Source organism: Adiantum capillus-veneris, chromosome 20, assembly GCF_014529385.1.
Source record: "Adiantum capillus-veneris isolate H3 chromosome 20, ASM1452938v2, whole genome shotgun sequence".
Classification (NCBI taxonomy): domain Eukaryota; kingdom Viridiplantae; phylum Streptophyta; class Polypodiopsida; order Polypodiales; family Pteridaceae; genus Adiantum; species Adiantum capillus-veneris.
Window position 1 is genome coordinate 25,266,742 of NC_140950.1, and position 6,000 is coordinate 25,272,741.

Here is a 6,000-nt window from a genome sequence, read left to right on the forward strand (position 1 = left end):
GCCTCTATGCACTAGTCAAGTCAGCTTCGTCCCATGGTTTGACAAATTAATCGTGGTTCTCGCTAAATACTACAATAAGATAGGATGGTGAGGTTAGACATACGTCCCACATCTGGCGGCGATGCCGGGGATTGAAAAGACCTAAACTAGAAAAAAACACGAGCGTCTTGTGTAATTGTCCTTTAACTTCCTCTAGGTTCGCTTAGAGTTCAAAACTCTCTTTTAGAAACCGCATAGCTTAAGATTGTCGTCTTTTGCTGTGTAGAGGTAGCTTGGAAGTAATCGTACTTGCTAAGTACCTTTAGGACTGTAGGATTGAAGATTTAGATTAAGATTTGGAGGATGATTGGTAGACGATACAAGTCTTAAGATCAAGACTCTGAAAAACAAAAAAAACACAAGAAAACGAGTGTTTGTGGACACTTTCCACAACCGCATTGCATGAGAAACTAGAAGTAGGGTAAGTAGGATCCGAGGTGGATTTCATAGCATTGCTCTCTCTGAAAGAATCAAGTGTGAGTTGTTATGTAAAGTTACAGAATTTCAGGTCTACGGCTAAAAATTAGCACGAAAAGACTCGAATTCACTCAATCCAAGTGGGGAGTAACCCTAAGAGTTGTCCGAACCAGTGGATAAGCTCAAGGAAACTTCGAGGTTAAAAGCTCAAGAAGTTGATCAAAACTCAAATTATTTACTTTTTCTTGACATTTTAGGCTAAATTAAGTTTTGACTTGATTTATGGGCTTAAAAAACATCATAAAAGGACTGTCTTTGAGAAAATTGTAAAAAAGTTCTCTTTTCAAGCCTCAAGTTAATATTCGCGATTATTAACTTTTTGCTCTAAATTGGCCAAGACTCATATCATTCACTCATTGCATGTGTACAAACAACTTTTGTAAAGGCCCAAGAGATTTGGATCACTAAACTGGCAAAAAACTGGGTGAAAACTAAAGTTTGTACTAACTTTTTGAAATTTGAGTGTGAATTGACGAACAATTTATCCAAACTTGTTGAAAATTGATTTATAGGCTTATATTGATGTGATAAACATGTATATATGCTCAGTTGACCAAAAACTTGCAAAATTTTGGCAAAAGTAAATAATCGCGATTATTTACTTCTGCCCTGTTTTTAAACTTTTTTGACCAAGTTGGCATACCACTAGCTTTACCATGTTGTAATAAGACCACAAACCAAATTTGGTAAGATTTGGATCACTGGAGTGAAAACTGTGATAAAAATTGCAAAGTTAGTCTGCGGACAGATAATTGATGACCATTTGACCAAAAAATATCCAAACTTGGTGAAAATTGGCTAGTGACCTTAACATAAGGTGCTTAACAGATCTGTGTCAAAGTTGGGATAAAAATTTGCAAAAAATTTTCATGAGTAAATAATCGCGATTATTTACATTTGCTTCAAAACTTGGTGATTTTGCAAATTTGAGTATACAACAAGGCCAAGCACATCAATTAGACCCCACAAATCAATTTCGGTGAAATTTGGACCACAAAAGTGAGACTTGAGCCAGATTCTTGAAATCAGAGTCTACGAACACGGAACAGTGAGTAAACTTGATCAAATTTTGTCCAAACTTGTTGAAACTTGCCCAAGGGCTATAACAAGTTGTATACTTGCCAAACCAATCCAAAAAGTGAAAAAAAGTGACAAAAGTAAATAATTGTGATTATTTACTTCTGCTATCCAGAGACTTCAAATTTGACTTTTGGGCTTATACAGTGTTAGACCAGCATAATATAAGGCCATAGGGAAATTTTGGGTTCAATCAGATCAAAATTGGCACAGATACACTCAATTTACAGATTGCAGATTAGACCTTTGATTTTGCTAAGCTAAATCTGAAAGTCAAAATTTTGACTTCCATAGCGCAAATTAAAGTGAAATACAGAGACCAGTCACTGGAGCTCTCAAGAGCTCTACTGTCCTTATAGAAAAATAGCTAATTTGATAAATTTTGTACACGAATCAGGTTGCAGACGAGGAATCAGTGGCTTGACAGAAAGTTGCAATTGAATCAAGTGGACATTGACGACAAGTCAATCCCAGGTGAGTACTCTATCCAGGGCTTCATACGTCTATATGAACCTTAGATCCGGTCGTGTAATAGGAAATCAAGGCCTATTTGGGGAAAACACCGGTAGACTATCCACTGAAGAAAGCATGAATCAAGGCAATTCCTTGCACACAATTCCTGAAGAAGTTTCGGACACTTTTTTAGATTCAACATCCGAAATGTCTTCTTACTCGACTCACTTTGAAACCAGAACAACAATGCGCTATAAGCATATACTCTCTTTTTACAAGACTAATCGTCATGGAGCCCAGGTTTACTTGGATCCTAACAAAGAGTATGCTATTCACATTGATGATCATGGTATTGAGTTCGAAGAAGAGGTTAGAGCAAACAAACAAGGAAAAATGTACATGGATCAAAACGGAACACAATATGTACAAGTTGAAAACCCGGATGTGATAGACAAATGGGGATTAGAAGTAAACACTATAATCCCAGATCTATCAGCAAAAGAAGGACCACCAACCTTGGAATTCGAGGGATACGATCAAGTAGACTTGAAGCCTTTGAAATGGCTTAGTACGGATAATCCTAGGATCGGAGTCTATTGGGAAGATAGAAACATAAAAGATCTTTTGTGGACTTCTCATGCTAGACCAGGGCAATTAACAGCCATGAAGATCATCTATATCTTCAAAATCAAAGATAAGGGATCTGCGGATCTACTAAGTTACTTGTTTAGGGATTGTTATAACAACAACTTTGTTATGATGACTCCCGAGGAGGTAGAACAAACCAAATACCAGGGGTATTCCAAACGAGATTGGATATTAGGTCAAGGACCAGAAACGACTCCAAGAGAAGAACATCATGCAAGATCATCTGAGAGTAATGTGAAGAAACCAGAAACCACCTCATCACGTAGAAAAACGGGTGACACTAAGGCTAGCCCAGGGCTACATGAGTCACTATTTCCGATAGACTGGTTTGAAGGACTCAGAATAGGACCAACTCCCAGAAGACCTGGAGTTGAACCAAATAGACGTGTCAAACCAGCTGATTTTCAAAAATGGGTCACAAAATACAGTGGATCAGGGGATCCATATGACCACTTAGCAAGCTTTAAGCAAGTGCTAAGAGCGAAGCGTATATTGTATTTCCATACTCAATTCGAGGGGTTCGGAATGACGTTAGAAAACATTCCACCAAGGTCAATCATGGATTTGAATACATTAGCTCAAGGATTTGTAGCTGCTTGTTCTAAAACAGGGATTAAACATAATACGGTGTCGTGTTGCTCCACTCCCATGACAAGAAAATAAGCAAAGGAATGTTGACCAAGAGTATTTGAGGCCTGCATGGTTAATCAGCAGTTATAAGGGCTTGCTAACAAGCCAATTTTAAGCTAAAAGTATGCCAGATGCGGCTCTAAAGGTCAGAAGATGTCTTGGTAATGCTAAACAATGAGTATTCCTGAAGTGCTCATAGCTGAGATTTTATTTATCCAAGTTGAAGTACTCAAAAGGCTCTACATGCCTGTCTTTACGGCTCGTCAATCGGAGCTACGGATAAGAAGTTATGCCAATTTTAAGTTGAGTCTGTAGCAGATCCATACCGGATTGGGCAAGTGCAACTGAGGGGGCAAAACTGGAATGAATGCATCAAGATGAAGTGCTCAATTTTTGGAGCGAGTCGGTCTTTTCAGATCAGTGATCGGAGTCCCGCTTGCCAAGTTATGGGCCGTTAAAGATTCTCCGAGGGCCAGTTCCGTGTCAGTCTAGCCGGCTCGGCCGCAGAGCCATCTGAGAATTTTTGAGCTTTATTTGGGTTTTCATATGCGGGAGCAGCAAGTGCTTTGAAGAGTTCTCTGTCAAAAATGTCTTCTCTTGGAATGCAATGATTGCGGGACAAACCTAGCAGAAGCAGGGCCAAAAAGCTTGCTATTTTCAACAAATGCAAAGACGGCCGGCTGCAGAAAGATGTTGTTAATGGCAATGCTTTAATTGGTATGTATGTCAAATGGGGAGGTTCCAAGGTTCCCGAGTGTTGGAATTGCCTTGGCCGATTTGTATGCCAAATGTGATGCCCTTTACAAAGGCTGGCCGCCCAAAGCCCTTTTCAATGGTGTTGAAATTGCCTTGGCCGATTTGTATGCCAAATGTGATGACCTTTACAAAGGCCGGCCGCCCAAAGGCCTTTTCAATGGTTGCCCAATAAGGGGATTAATAAGGGAAAATGGGAAAAGGGAAAAAGTTTTTAAAAAAAGGAAGAGAAGCCATGGCGTGGGAGCACGCAGATGGTGCATGTAGAGAAGAAGCACTTGCGCTGGGTTGTACGAGCCATGGTTGAGGGCGCCACAGAAACGAAACCTGATCAGGCCGGTCTTGCGCTCATTTTCGGGGCTAATTCCGCCACAAACGGCGCTGCTCTAAATCCGGACCTGCCACGTGATAGGGTGCCTAGCCAAAAATAGAAAGTTAGCATGCAACCTACAAAAGGGGAAAACATGTGAAAAGGGGGATTTTTCTTTTCACCTCATCATCTGGCTAATCCTCCTCATAAGCTCGATGCTAATCCTCCTCATGAGCTCGATGCTAAGCCTCCTTATAAGCTCGATATTCTTAAGCCTCCTCCTCATAACTTAAGCTCTTAGGGATCACCATAAGCTTACGAAAGGGGGAATCTTAATCTCCACAGCCAAGCTAAGCTTCAAAAGCTCTAAGCCGAACCTCACTTACACTAATTAAGCTAAGCCTAATCCTTAAGCCAAGCCTAATCGAAGGTATTCAAGATCCTCTTGATTTCTCTAATCTCTCATTAGCCGTTCATAAGCTCTCTAACTCTCGAGCCTCTAATCCTAAGCCATGAGCCAAGCTCTCGAAATCAAGCCCTTGCTCTCATAAGCTAAGCTTGATCTCTAATCCCGTTCTCTAAGCCAATTCCCTAAGCCAGGCCAAAGCTTCTAAGCCACCATTAACCATTCAAATCGGGAAGCAAAAGCCAAATCAGACGGCCGTTGGAAGAAGAAACTCCTAAGCCCTAATGAGAAGAAGCAGAAGGCGATACAAAGCAGGTCATTGATAATTTTTTTTGTTTAGCACTTGGATTAAGCCAGGTTTCTTCTTGTAAGGAGCATTAAGCCTCCCATAATGATTGATTAATGATGATTACGGTTGATTAACTGGAATTAAGAAAACCATTTGTTTTGAGCACTGTTGTCATTAATTGTGCCTGCTGCACCTCTTTTCCCGCACCTCTCACAGTCAGGGGTCCGATGCCTTCCCGGCTCACCTTTCGCACAATTATCCCCCGACATTCTTGGTGAACCCAACGCGACACGAGCCGAGGTGGGAGGTCAGGATGGAGATTCCAACAGAATTGAAGCAGTTTATTGCAGATTACAACCTCAATAGATTTGATAAAAATCTAGCAACAACAGATGTGTCAAAATTGTTGGGCTTAGTTCAGGGATGCTTGCAAGAAGTAAAAGCTATGACGATGAAAAAGCAGCTTGATGATGCAGTGGAGATGGCACTGGATGTTGTACATGAACAGTATGGGAGTTTTCAAGGTCATGATCCAGATGGACTTCTTGCATGCTATCAAGCGGAGATGAAGAGCCGAGGAATTCCAGAAGGTCGGATGATTTCGACCTTTGAAGAAGTTGTAACCTTCGAGTTTAAAGACAAGGTTCGAGAACTGGCAGAGACATACCCCCATTAGGAAAATTTTGAACTCATTTTTGGGCGTTTTAAGAGTGCCACATCATCAAAGTTGTACAAAAGAAACAACCTCGTAGACCCCTCTAAATATTGCTTAGAACCCCATGATATGACCTATCATTGGAAAGTTCTTGAAAAATGGATTCTAAAAAGCCAAGGTCCGAAAAGTTTGGATGACTTCTATGAAAGTTATGCCATTTTTTTTCAATCAGCCAGGTTTTGTTACCGTTACGCTAATCTAAA